Source organism: Triturus cristatus, chromosome 7, assembly GCF_964204655.1.
Source record: "Triturus cristatus chromosome 7, aTriCri1.1, whole genome shotgun sequence".
NCBI lineage: Eukaryota > Metazoa > Chordata > Amphibia > Caudata > Salamandridae > Triturus > Triturus cristatus.
In genome coordinates, this window is record NC_140590.1 from 10,715,013 (window position 1) to 10,729,821 (window position 14,809).

Sequence of the window (14,809 nt, forward strand, 5' to 3'; positions counted from 1 at the left end):
GGCCAGAGGAGCTAAGAAGGCCAGAGGAGAGCGACGAGGCCAGAGGAGAGCGACGAGGCCAGAGGCGAGCGACGAGGCCAGAGGCGAGCGAAGAGGCCAGAGGCGCTAAGAGGGCCAGAGGCGCTAAGAGGGCCAGAGGCGCTAAGAGGGCCAGAGGCGCTAAGAGGGCCAGAGGCGCTAAGAAGGCCAGAGGCGCTAAGAAGGCCAGAGGCGCTAAGAAGGCCAGAGGCCTCCACAGGCCCGGTTCTAGCGGGTGGGCCAGGCCCACCCAAACATGAGACTGGCCCACCCAACCAGGAACCGTGGCCCTCGCAGTGACGTCAGGAAGGCCAACAGAAAATGGCCACTGCAATTTAAAATGTTCCTCGAACGCTATTTTTCAAGGAGCTGCGTGATTGGGCCTGGGCTCTTTCTCACAGGCGCCCCCAATCACGCATCTCCTTTTAGAAAGGTGGGTTGTGCCCCGCCCACTGGTGCAGGTACAGGGGCATGGCGACGGGGAGGAATCCTCTTTGCTACGCTGTGATCTGTGCGCGCCGTCCTGCTGCCTGGATATATCCTTCTTTTCAGAGCTGGAGAAAAGGAGTTTGTGGATCCTGATTCACCTTTCCAGACCCCTTCGGCTGTTTATCAGATCCGCTGTGACAGAGTTTGAACGTAGCTGTGGCTAGTGTTCTGTTTTTTTAAATTTGCACAGGCCCAGGTAGATACATACTTCATTTATGCTTCGAGGATGTGTGTATATTAGTTAATATTTAAAAATTCTGTGAGGGCCCGGCAAGACACATGCTTCGTGTGTGCCGTGTATATTTAATTTATATCATTGTATCGTTATCATGACGGATGCAAGACACAACCACTAAAATGTCCAGATAACTCTGGCGATTAATGATCCTGCTGGAGAGCAATATTTTGTATGTTCGTAATTTTTAAATGGAGATAAACTGTATTTTATGTAGCTAGCTCAGTGGGTTACTTGCAGTACAGAAGTTACAATCCTAAAATAGGACAGTGACATCAAAGAGCTGCAGACAAACCTGGATGGTATAATTAGAACGTATTTTTTTGTGTTGTAATATAGTAAGAATTTTCCCAGTCTTTCATTACTCTAATGTTGCTATAAAGAGTTTGTTTTGTCAGATATACATTTTAATCAGTAAAGCCAACCCGTAACCACTGGGGTATGCTTTAAATCCTGCGTTTGTGCGCCTCCAGACCAAACCCTCTTAAAACATACTGCCCACCAGTATGGATGACGTGATTCCTACACCTTGTAATCCTCATTGGCTTATGTGACACTCCCTATAGGCTGATTTACATACTTGTAGGATTCATTGTCTCTGCATAATGTGTGCGTGATGTAAGTACTGTGACACCCTACACTATGAGTAGCGCTGTACAACAAGTTAATTCGAATATGAGAGAGGGGCTACGGAGGGATGAAGAACACGGATGGAGGGTGGTAGTGAGGGAATCCGAGGAGGAGGTCATGGGGGGGCTACGGAAAGATGAAGTGCACTGGTGGAGGGTGGTAGTGAGGGAGTCTGAGGAGGAGAGGCTATGGAGAGATGAGGGGCACTGGTGGAGGGTGGCAGTGAGGGAATCTGAGAAGGAGTTTATTGGGGACGGGCTACAGAGAGATGATGGAACCTGTTGGAGGGTGGCAATGAGGGAATCTGAGGAGGGGGTCAATAGGGGGGAGAGGCTATGGAGCGATGAGGGGCACTGGTGGAGGGTGGCAATGAGGGAATCCAAGGAGGAGGTCATGGGGGGGGCTACGGAAAGATGAAGTGCACTGTTGGAGGGTGGTAGTGAGGGAGTCTGAGGAGGAGGTTAATAGGGGGCGAGGCTATGGAGCGATGAGGCACACTGGTGGAGCATGGCAATGAGGGAATCCGAGGAGGAGGTCAATATGGGGAGGGGCACTGGTGGAGGGTGGTAGTGAGGGAATCCGAGGAGGAGGTCATGGGGGCAAGGTGGGAGATACGGAGAGATGAGGGGCACTGCTGGAGGGTGGTAGTGAGGGAGTCTGAGGAGGAAGTCGTGAGGGGGAGGGGCTACAGAGAGATGGAGTGGACTGCTGGAGGGTGGTAGTAAAGGTATCTACAGAGAAAGAGGTCAGTGGTGGGGCGCCAATAAATAACTCTCCACATGCTCTGTATACACACAGAAGTAATCATAGTGACTGTTTGCAAGTAGATATGATGTAATCTATGGCTTGTATACTACCTCCTGAAGTGACAAATCGAGCCCGCGTGGCCCACCCAAATGCCCCCTTGGCCCACCCAAACAAAAATTTCTGGAGCCGGGCCTGGGCCTCCAAACGTCCTGAGAACAGCGCCGTCCCTGGGCGAGGTCGGTGCAGTTCATGAACCTTTCAAGACTGGACTCCCAAGGTAGCCTGCCAGTGAATGAGGCTCACACATGTGTCAGTGTGTCAGCAGCCTTGTGGTGGGCATCCCTGGCGACCACCGTACACACCTGTTCATCGTGTCCAACCGTCCGGTGACCGCGTGGACGGTTCTGCTGCAGTGTCCAGTGGCGCTGGAGCCCTGTGGAGGCTGAACTACAAGAACGGAGCCATCGCCAGGAAGTAAAACATTGACAGGCGTGTTCATAACTTTAGGGGAGAAGGTGTGCACCCCAGACAGAAGAGAACAAGAAACACAGCAAGGAGGGGAGGGGCTGAAACACCGCGGAATCAAGCCCATCAAACATTGGCCGCTCCATCCAGAGCTGGACGTCCATCACTACCCGAAGCTCAACCCAAAGGAAATGAATTAAGTGGGACAGAGCGGGCGAATACACCCCTTGCAAGAATGAACTCACGCCCTAAAGAGACAGATCCCACAGCACGCGAGTCCAGGAAAGATTCCCACTGCAGAGCAAGATGGCTACTCTGTAGGAGCCGGTTACAGCTTGAATATTACCCTGCCGCCTCCCCGGAAATGAAAGGGGATCACACAGGGGAGCAGAAGGAAACAGGAACACACAGGAGGAAGGTCCCGGATCCACGGGTCCCATGGGGGGAAAAATCATCTGCGCACGGGAAGGTCCGTGGCCCGCATCTGATGCCACAGGATGGCTGTGCCACCAAATGGTGCTTGATGGCAACACCCACAACAACAAACAAGCATTGGCATAGCCAATAGGTCTCACCTTTCGGACGTTATAAGTGTGAAGCAAGAGGTATTGGCAATGTTTTTAAGGTATGCTGTAGAGCAATGTCTTCTTATATATTTACTCGAATTACTGACACCGTTTTTCTTTTGCAAATTTTATTGCATGATAATTGTCTGTAACATTTTTATTTATATGAATTTAGATGAGCTGAAAAAACTAGTAGTTGTAATGTACATTTATAGACGACAAGCAAAGGCCACCCTCGGGGCCCATAAAAATACCTACGGCAGTGTGATCCTTCCTGTCGCGAGTCCAGACAGCAGAAGTTTGAGAGTGAATTAGAAATACCAGCAGCAGCACACGTTCCTTTCACATAAGTAGCTGCATGACTGGAGTTAGAAGCACTTCGCAGGTTCCTGCAGAAGCGCACAAATGCATAAATATAAATAAATCCTCAAAATCCAGTGATTATGAGCAAATCACTTATTCTCACCCGCCTAGCAAAATAAACGAGTCCGTGTGGAACGCAACTCAGCGCTCCGATAGCCTTCGGGTCGAGTCTGCGCTATATTTACACGTTAACTTAAAAATATCTTGGCAAACTGTGTTGAAAAGTTAGAAATACTATCGGATAAGAGTGTTTGGTTCAAACAGCCGAAGAACACAACAATCCGAGAACACAACCAAGGCAAATGAAACAAGCATTTGAATAAAAACCATGGCGGCGCGTTCTGTTCAATTAGTGACCTGATCCACGACGAGGAATGCAACTGCCACCCTGTTCGCCGCATTGTCACAGGTTCCAATGAAGCCGGATCCACTGAGCCTTTCATCCTTACGAGGTTGATAAAATCAGTACCATTTAGTTGGGTAGCAATAAATGTTTGTCATATCAGCGCCAAGACACCCAGGGGTGAGGGCAAAGGTGCGCTTTACAAATACACACTATGCTATTATATTATTCGCTGTTTGAGCTATGGCTTGTACTTTCTCCTGCAGCTGCAGACACACCCTGGTCGGAAACTGTTAGAGGAACCCAAGTAAAAGCTCACTTTAGTGCACACACACATACCCCGAAGAGTGAGCGTGCACGCTTCAGCATGTGACGGGCTCCAGAAGAAATGCACTGCTGCCCCGTGCGGTGCGGGTTCAGCTGCAAAAACGGGCCCCCTCTGTACCCATGTTAAGGTAAAAACAGATTTGTGTCCGCGCTGGTCTGAAATAGGAATCATCTCTCTGGCAACTCCGCCCATCCTAGAAATCTGTGCGATTCTAAACCAGTCACCATGACCGCACCTTTCATCCTTCCAAGGCAGATAAGAGTGTGAATGGGCAAATCACTTATTCTCGCCTGCCTAACAAAATGAACGAGTCCGTGTGGAACGCAACTCAGCGCTCTGATAGCCTTCGGGTCAAGTTTGCGCTATAGTTGCACGTTAACTTAAAAATATCTTGGCAAACTGTGCTTAAAAGTTAAAAATACCATGGGAGGGGGCGTGGCCAGCAGCCGAGGTGAATGGCGGCGCTCTAGAGAGGCTCCTCAGCCCTCGCGGAAAATCCGCTATTTATCCTGAAAGTATCGTGTGCCCGACTTAGTGCTATAAGGGGCAACGAGTGCCTGCTCTCCAGAGACCTAGCGGGAGGTATAACGGGGCTTCGCAGTGCCCATACGGCGGAAAGAAGACGTGAGCTGTAGCTGAGAGAGGGAGCAAGATGGCGACGGCGCCATAATCAGTCGGCCGTGTCCCGAAGTCCCAGCGCGATCCGAAGCGTCCGGACGATCCAGCTCACCGACGTGGACTGAAAGCCTTCTGACGGTCCGGCGCTCGAGCTGATGCTGAAAATTGAGGCCTCAAATTGAGGCCTCATCAGCGTGCTGGGCACCCCCTCCCCCTTGTGCCTTCGGCGATCTCAGTGGCCGGACGGCAGCCAAACTGGACACCCCACAGGAGGACCGAAGGGGGTGCCCTCCTTGGGGCCCCCCCCTTGATTAACACATTCCTAATACCCAGTGCTGTGGGGTTTGGCGGAGAGCCGCAGGAGTATGTGGGCGCTCTGAACAGGGTCTCGGCGGCGTCAAGTGCAGCAGGTGCCAAAGTGGGTCAGGCAGGGAGCCCAGGAGGTGAAGAGCGCTACTTCGACAAACATACAGCCGACAAGGGTCCCCGGTGAAACGGCTGGTCCTGTAGTGGAGGAGGCCGTGGCAATCTAGTGGCCTGTGTCGAACTGAGGGCTCCAGCCGGCTGATAAATCCCGGGCACCTCGAGAAGGCCGTCCCCAGGGAAACCCGACAGGCCGCCGGGGGCTCTGATTTCCCACCGGGCAGGCGGCGGGGACTACCGGGGTTGGTCACGGGTGGGGGACAGTTGCCGGACCAGAATGGCAAGTGGGAAGGGACCTAAAGCCACAGCCCAAGCTAAGCTTGCCAGATTTGCGTGGATGAAGGTAGGGGAGGAGCGCAAGAAAGAGCTCACAGAAGCCCCTGAGGGAAAGCGCAGCCCATCGCCCCAGGCGGACCTCACGCTTCATGATATAATGAAGGCCATCTCGGGGGTGCGTACCTCTCTGGAAGCTCGCATAGACTCAGTGAACGTGGAGGTGTCCCTCCTCAGGGCACTTACGCAAAATGGACAATAAAGTTAGAAGCCTGGGGGACACAACAGCAGCATTGCAGGCGGACACCTCCCAGCTCCAACAGCAAGTCAACGAATTGCAAACCCAACTAGCCGCGATGGCCAAACAGCTGGATGACTACGAAGGGTGGGCACGCAGAAATAACATTCACATTTTGGGGGTTCAGGAATGCGCAGAAGGGCCTGCCGCGGACCTCTACGTTGAAGAGTTAATCACTAAGCATCTCCAGCCCAAACGACTGTCTGGCTACTTCTGAAAGGGCCCACAGGGTGCCGGGGGTCGATCCAAGCCTGAGGCCCCTCTGCACCCGCTAATAGCGAGGGTCTTCAATTTCAGAGATAGAGATGCAATCCTGCAGACAGCCAGAGCTAATCCACCACTTAAAATTGAGAACAGTGTGGTTACGTTTTTTCCTGACTATACAGCATAGGTCCAGGCCCAACGGCGCAGTTCTATGGCTATCCAACAACAACTCAGACTGCGTGAAGTAAAATACGCAATGCTGTTTCCTGCAAAACTACGAGTAGAATCGGAGGGGAAGACATGGTTCTTCTCCACACCGGAGGAAGCCTGGGACTGGATGGAAGGGTGGCGGAGAGTCGAGGGTCCACGAAGGGGTCGGAATGGAGGACCCGTCCACCCGATTCTACACATGGCAGAGAGCAAGAAGAAGGCACCTCCTCGGCGGCAAAAGGAGGGACGTTGCGCAGTGGTACAGCCTGAACCTCGACATGGATTGAAGCGGACCAGCTCGCAGATAAGTGGCTGCAGGAGTCATGGACATTGGGTGGCTGGAGGGTGGAGACGGTGATGTATCACAAAGCAGGCGGTGAACATTTACTTAAAACAACACAAACCCGAACACTACGACAAGGCGAGGGAGTGTGAGCTGCTAGCCAACACCTATGAGTACTTTGGGGGAGAAAAGAAGCACTCTGCCTAGTTTGGGAGTGGGTAGTTCGAGATCCACAGGCAGGGAGGGGGAGGGGAGGCAGTTTTTGGGAGAGGGGTTGAGATGTTTTGGGGGTCTGAGTTCACAAGTCACAGACACACTGAGAGGGGGTTCCAGGATCTCTCGAGACAGTCACTTGGTAGCTAAGATGGCTGTAAACTTGGTTTTAACTTACTGTACACTTCAGGGAAGGCAGAGATAGGAGCAAGGAGATTTGCCTCCGAGACGCAGCAATTCCGCTCCTGGATATATGGGTGCATTCAAGTTTGGGTCTAGTGACATCTGATGGCAGGGGCCAATGGGGTCAAATCACTCCTAGTGATGACGTGGAATGTGAATGGCATGGGAGACCAAATTAAGCGGGGGATAGTGCAGCAATACCTAAAAGGGCAGGCCCCTCACCTGGTATTTCTCCAGGAGACACACATGGTGGGTAATAAATGCAAAGTCCTCAATAGATGAGGTTGCAAGCAGTTGGTGCATGCGGACTTCACCTCGGGTTCTAGGGGCACGGGTATCTTGATCAAAAAGAGTGTGGCACTCATGGTGAGGAGTACATGGGCAGATCCGCGAGGCAGGTTTGCAGTGGCAGAGGGGCAATGGGAGGGGAGCATACTAAATGTGGTTTCAGTGTACCTCCCCCCGGCGATGGGTAGAGAAGCGATGGTAGATCTCGGGAGGATATTAACAAATCTTTCCATCGGCACGCTGATATTGGGTGGGGATTTTAATATGACTATGGATGATAGCAGGGATTGACATCCACCCAGACAGTTGACACGACCACACACACATATGGAGGAGTCCGCCGTGGCCCTGGGTCTAGTGGCCATATGGCGTACATTCCAACCAGACGGTGTTCAGTACACCTACTATTCCAACACCCACAAGAGCTCCTCCCGCATAGATTACTTCTTAACACAGTCTGAGTCCATCGGCCACTTCCAAAACCCCAGGGCACTCCCGAGAGGTATCTCGGACCACTCCCCAGTGACAGTGGACTTCACACTTTATGAGCGGCAACCACGCACTGTACTGACTCTTAGTCCCTGGTTGCTGACAATTCCCGACATAAAAGTGGAACTGCTTGAACACACCACTAATTATTTTCTAGAAAATGTAGGCTCAGTGGACTCGGCGCAGACGGGAGGCATTCAAGGCAGTGGTGAAGGGTCAGGCCCTGGCCCTCAAGGTGGGCTACACCAAGAAGCGGCTACTCCATATTGTCCAGGTTGAGGATGACCTCCATAAATTGGAGTCCTATTACAACATGGCCCCCTCAGAGGACACCAGGCACCACCTGGAGCTCAAACAAGAGGATTATAAGATCCTTGTTAGGGAACAGATACAGGCCAAGCTCCGGCACACAACGCTTAAACTATATGAACTAGGAGACAGGGACGGGAAATTATTGGCGTGGCTGGAAAGGAGGGAGCAGGGGGAGAAATGGGTGCCCCAGTTAACTCTGGAGGACGGGGTGCAGGTCACTCATCCGAGGGACGTCGCGAATGCATTTGCTGACCACTTGGAACGCGTATACACTCCATCCACTGCATACACAACGGAAGACTTCCGTCAAAGCCTTGCGGATAGCGACATACCGATATTGTCTGATAGCGACAGAGGCACTGGACCGGGACTTGACGGATCTAGAAATCCAGCAAGCAATAACTAAGATTCAGTCAGGCAAGGCGATGGGACCCAGTGGGATCCCCATAGAATTTCTAAAAGTGGTGGCCACCCAGGTGGTTCCTCATATGCGGGCCATGTTTGAAGAAAGCTACGAAACAGGTCGCCTACCGGAGGACCAGCGTCTGGCGTCCATAGTAGTAATTAGGAAACCGGGTAAACCCGCGGATGCCTGCAGCTCCTACCGTCCCATTTCCCTAATAAATGCGTAAGCAAAGATCCTAGCAGAAGTCCTTGCCCTACGCCTGATGGCGGTCATTTCCTCACTGGTCCACCCAGACCAATCAGGATTTCATGCCCGGGAGGAACACGGCGCTAAGCATCAGACGCCTCCACAATGTTACAGCGCGTCGTGGGTTTCTCGAGGAGGACGCTGTTGTCCTCTCACTAGATGCCTCGATGGCGTCTGATTCCATCGAATGGCCTTACTTATTTGAAGTATTGAGACGTATGGGCTTCGGACCCAAATTCATAGGCTGGGTGAGGTTGTTAAACACGGGTATTCGGGGACAGGTCCGGGTAAATAACTACACCTCAAGATGCCCATGACCAAAGCACTCCTCTCCCCTTGTTGGGGAGGGATTCAGTATCTGTGCCCTGGAGTCTCAGCGACCCCGCTGAGAGAGTCCACAGGGACACGGGAGTCTCACATAGTGGAGGTCTGGGATTGACCTGGAGTCTCAGCGACCCCTCTGAGAGAGTCCACCGTGAGGAGGGAATCGCACTAAATGGAAGACTGGGAATGATCCCTTAACCGCGGGGAGCCGTCTCCCACTGAGCCGGACATCAGACACAGTCACTTCCTCGTCTCCTCACTGTGTCTCCTACCCCCCACCCTTCCCTCCTTCATTCTTTGCTTGCCTCCCCCATTCCTTTCTCCCCTGAATTTCTCTCCCCCTACTTACTCTGTTTTTCCTTGTGCCAATTCTCTGCTTAATTTCCCTCCCTGTCGCCCTTTTACCTTACCCCCTTACCATCTACACGCCTTGAGCCAACGGATGTAATTTGTAATTGACCTACCTTCTGTAACAATGTGAAACTTGTAACCTATGTAACTCTCCCTATGTAAAGCGCTCTGATACCTCCGAGTCTAGCCAGCGCTATATAAAAATCAAATAAATAAAATAAAAAATAAGAGTATTTCAATTATTATTTGTGTCCGTGAGATGTAAAGCGTTGACACCCTGCATTGGGATGAGTAGAGCCAATACAGGGTGTCGGGCGCTTTACATCACACATACAGATGATACATTGACAGTAAGTTGTGTGTGTGTGTACACCAATATAAGGGACGTGTTACCTAAGACAGCGAGGGTCACAAGGTGTGGGAGCCACGTCACTCATACCTCACTGTGCTGTATTAGAAGGATTTCAATCTATAAACTGCAGGTAACAGAAGGATTTTTGTTTTAAAAGCCTAGTCCGCTCACCCCTTTAAATAAAACACAAATCTGTTATCTGTGTCACGTGATGTGCTTTGCAGGAGACACATTAACCCTTTCTGCTACTTTGATTCGCATCTAGGACTAGACAAAGCACAGATCTCTCCAGCAAATACATTAGCCTCCTGAGTTATCTTATTCCCATTATGAGATTCAGCGGGCACACACAGCTCTGCAGCAGGCGCCTGAACCCCATAAGATATTTTAAAATACAGATTGCAACCAATTAAGCAGGACAGATGCATGCTACATTTGAGACCCAGATTCTGTGTCTGGGTCCCATCAATATTTTGCAACAACTCCAATGCAATATCTAATTTGTTAAATAGTGTGCTGCGCTCAAATGTACTCACGATAGACCCGCTAAAAACATGTGTGGTCTTAAGATCTGATGTCACTTCCGGTGAGGTCAAGGGCTGTGATGCCACTTCCCGTGATGCCACATGTAAAGTCATACGCCATGATGTCACTTCCTGTGATGTCGTGTGTGGTGATGTCACAGCCATTCTGCTTAACTTGGTGAGTCCCCCCACTTCTATCTTTAGGACTCGAGCCCTGAGGCCTGCTGGCACTGCCTGTCCCACGTGCCCCTGGCACGCACATAGCGTGCTGACCTGACGCTCTGTGTCAGCACACGCCCAGCCAATCACAGCAAGGCCCAAAGACCAACCCCCCAAGGGATGGCACTCTGCTGTCACCTGTAGCTCCGCTGTCACCTGTAGCTCTGCTGTCACCTGTAGCTCTGCTGTCACTTGTTGCTCTGCTGTCACTTGTTGCTCTGCTGTCACCTGTAGCTCCGCTGTCACTTGGAGCCTCCGAAGCTCTGGTGCACCCGAGCTCACTACAGTGAGGGTAAATACCATGGAGGGCTAATACTTTGGTGTCACTTGGAGCTCTGCTATCACCTGTAGCTCTGCTGTCACCTGTAGCTCTGCTGTCACCTGTAGCTCTGCTGTCACCTGGAGCTCTGCTGTCACTTGGAGCTCTGCTGTCACCTGTAGCTCTGCTGTCACTTGTAGCTCTGCTGTCACTTGTAGCTCCGCTGTCACTTGGAGCTCTGCTGTCACTTGGAGCCTCCAAAGCTCTGGTACACCCAAGCTCACTACAGTGAGGGTAAATACCATGGAGGGCTAACACTTTGGTATGATTTGCAGCTCCGCTGTCACTTGTAGCTCCGCTGTCACATGAAGCTCTGCTGTCACTTGGAGCCTCCAGAGCTCTAGTGCACGCGAGGTCACTACAGTGAGGGTAAATACCATGCTGGGGCTGTCACTCTGCTGTAGCTCTGCTGTCACTTTGCTGTAGCTCTGCTGTCACTTGTAGCTCTGCTGTCACTTGGAGCTCTGCTGTCACTTGGAGCTCTGCTGTCACTTTTAGCTCCGCTGTCACTTTTAGCTCCGCTGTCACTAGTAGCTCCGCTGTCACCTGTAGCTCCGCTGTCACTTGGAGCCTCCAGAGCTCTGGTGCACCCGATGTCACTACAGTGAGGGTAAATACCATGCAGGGGCTGTCACTCTGCTGTCACTTGTATCTCTGCTGTCACTTGTAGCTCTGCTGTCACTTGTAGCTCTGCTGTCACTTGTAGCTCTGCTGTCACTTGTAGCTCCGCTGTCACTTGTAGCTCTGCCTGGGCACAAGTCTTATAAAAAGAAGTGGGGGAACTGACAATATGCAAATGACCTCATGATGTCACGTGCTGAACGTGTCCCGGTGTCTGAAAATTACACCGGGACATGTTCAGCGTATTTCTGTGGGACCCAGCTTCCTGGCGGGGGGACGGCATCCACCCTGTGAAAAGAGTGGGGGGATGCCGTATACCTGTGTGTACCCCCTACTCGAGCCCTGAGCACTGCTGTCACTTGTAGCTCTGCTGTCACTTTTAGCCTCCGGAACTCTGGTGGCTCTGCTGTTCCTTGTAGCTCTGCTGTCACTTGTAGCTCTGCTGTCACTTGTAGCTCTGCTGTCACCTGTAGCTCTGCTGTTACTTGGAGCCTCCAGAGCACCGGTTCACCCAAAGTCACTACAGTGAGGGTAAATACCATGAAGGGCTGGCACTCTGCTGTCACTCCTGTCTGCTGTCATTTGTAGCTCTGCTGTAACTCCTCTCTTCTGACACTCCTCTCTGCTGTCACAAGCGGCTCTGCTGTCACTCCTCTCTGCTGTCCCTTGTAGCTGTGCTGTAACTCCTCTCTTCTGACACTCCTCTCTGCTGTCACTTGTAGCTCTGCTGTCACTCCTCTCTGCTGTCACTCCTCTCTGCTGTCACTCGTAGCTCTGCTGTCACTCGTAGCTCTGTAGTTCTTGTAGGTCACCTCGGTGCATCGGCTGCAGATGGCATCCCTGCACCCCCTCATGTTTGTCACTGTGCTCGTTTTCTCATCCTCAGGGCAGTCGGTTTCTACATTGATAAAACTAAATACAATTCCCAAATGACGTCTTCTGAAGCCCGAGCTCCCCCTGGGTGGCATCGGTCGCTGCAGCAGAGGTGCAGACCCAGCCAGATTCACCGCAGACCCACCCAGTGTCACCGCAGACCCACCCAGTGTCGCCGCAGACCCACCCAGAGTCACCGCAGACCCACCCAGTGTCACCAGTGTCACCGCAGACCCACCCAGTGTCACCGCAGACCCACCCAGTGTCACCGCAGACCCACCCAGAGTCACCGCAGACCCAGCCAGATTCACCGCAGACCCACACCCACCCAGTGTCACCGCAGACCCACCCAGTGTCACCGCAAACCCACCCAGTCACCACAGACCCACCCACACCCACCCAGTCACCGCAGACCCACCCAGTGTCACCGCAGACACACCCAGTCACCGCAGACCCACCCACACCCACCCAGAGTCACCGCAGACCCACACCCACCCAGAGTCACGGCAGACCCACCCAGTGTCACCGCAGACCCACCCAGTGTCACCGCAGACCCACCCAGTGTCACCGCAGACCCAGCAGACCCAACCAGAGTCACTGCAGACCCACCCAGTCACCGCAGACCCACACACACCCACCGCAGACCCACACCCACCCAGTGTCACCGCAGACCCAGCCAGTGTCCCCGCAGACCCAGCCAGTGTCCCCGCAGACCCAGCCAGTGTCCCCGCAGACCCAGCCAGTGTCCCCGCAGACCCAGCCAGTGTCCCCGCAGACCCAGCCAGTGTCCCCGCAGACCCAGCCAGTGTCCCCGCAGACCCAGCCAGAGTCACCGCAGACCCAGCCAGAGTCACCGCAGACCCAGCCAGTCACTGCAAACCCACCCACACCCACCCAGAGTCACCGCAGACCCACCCAGAGTCACCGCAGACCCACCCAGTGTCACCGCAGACCCACCCAGTGTCACCGCAGACCCACCCAGTGTCACCGCAGACCCACCCAGTGTCACCGCAGACCCACCCAGAGTCACTGCAGACCCAGCCAGTGTCCCCGCAGACCCAGCCAGTGTCCCCGCAGGCCCAGCCAGTGTCCCCGCAGGCCCAGCCAGTGTCCCCGCAGGCCCAGCCAGTGTCCCCGCAGGCCCAGCCAGTGTCCCCGCAGGCCCAGCCAGTGTCCCCGCAGGCCCAGCCAGTGTCCCCGCAGACCCAGCCAGTGTCCCCGCAGACCCAGCCAGTGTCCCCGCAAACCCACCCAGTCACCTCAGACCCACCCACACCCACCCAGTGTCACTGCAGACCCACCCAGTGTCACTGCAGACCCACCCAGTGTCACTGCAGACCCACCCAGAGTCACTGCAGACCCACCCAGAGTCACTGCAGACCCACCCAGTGTCACCGCAGACCCAGCCAGAGTCACCGCAGACCCAGCCAGAGTCACCGCAGACCCAGCCAGAGTCACCGCAGACCCACCCACACCCACCCAGAGTCACCGCAGACCCACACCCAGCCACAGTCACCGCAGACCCACACCCAACCACAGTCACCGCAGACCCACACCCACCCAGAGTCACGGCAGACCCACCCAGAGTCACGGCAGACCCACCCAGAGTCACGGCAGACCCACCCAGAGTCACGGCAGACCCACCCAGAGTCACGGCAGACCCACCCAGAGTCACGGCAGACCCAGCCAGTGTCACGGCAGACCCAGCCAGTGTCACGGCAGACCCAGCCAGTGTCACCGCAGACCCAGCCAGTGTCACCGCAGACCCAGCCAGTGTCACCGCAGACCCAGCCAGTGTCACCGCAGACCCAGCCAGTGTCACCGCAGACCCACCCAGAGTCACCGCAAACCCACCCAGTCACCACAGACCCACCCACACCCACCCAGTCACCGCAGACCCACCCAGTGTCACCGCAGACCCACCCAGTGTCACCGCAGACCCAGCCAGAGTCACCGCAGACCCACCCAGTCACCGCAGACCCACCCACACCCACCCAGAGACACCGCAGACCCACACCCACCCAGTGTCACCGCAGACCCACCCAGTGTCACCGCAGACCCACCCAGTGTCACCGCAGACCCACCCAGAGTCACCGCAGACCCACCCAGTCACCGCAGACCCACCCACACCCACCCAGAGTCACCGCAGACCCAGCCACAGTCACCGCAGACCCAGCCACAGTCAGCGAGGACATTGCCGACTTCGTCAGCCCGCATGCCCTCCCCTCCGCTGACTACATCCTCCTGGGGGACCTCAACTTCCACCTGGAGAACATCAACGACCGCAACCCCAGCACCCTGATCGACAACCTCGCCAATCTTGGACTCAAGCAGCTGGTGTCCACCCCCACCCACCTCGCCGGACACACACTCGACGCAGTCTTCTCATCCAGCACAGACATCGACTTCAGCCACGCCACAGAGCTTCAATGGACGGACCACAGCTGCGTCCACTTCACCTTCAAAAGAAAGACGACCCACCACCACCAGCAACAGGCTGCCCGCAGAAGCTGGAACAAGATCACAGCCGACCAGCTCGCCACCTCCCTGAGCCAGCACCCTCCTGCCAGCTCAGCGAACCCCAGCCAGGCCGCCG

General features: G+C 54.2%; 1 protein-coding gene across 3 annotated transcripts in view; it reads left to right on the forward strand.

Moving 5' to 3' along the window:
• BCAM (basal cell adhesion molecule (Lutheran blood group)) overlaps positions 1 to 14,809 on the forward strand; it is a 444,431-nt gene that overhangs the window by 149,935 nt on the left and 279,687 nt on the right. The window contains exon 1 of one of the 3 annotated variants that reach the window (XM_085615484.1): positions 2,962 to 3,209. The exons of the other annotated variants lie outside the window; for them this stretch is intronic. The gene's annotated coding sequence lies outside the window, so the exon portion shown is untranslated. Of the gene's footprint in view, positions 1 to 2,961; positions 3,210 to 14,809 lie in introns of those variants that run through there. 3 annotated transcript variants of the gene reach the window in all.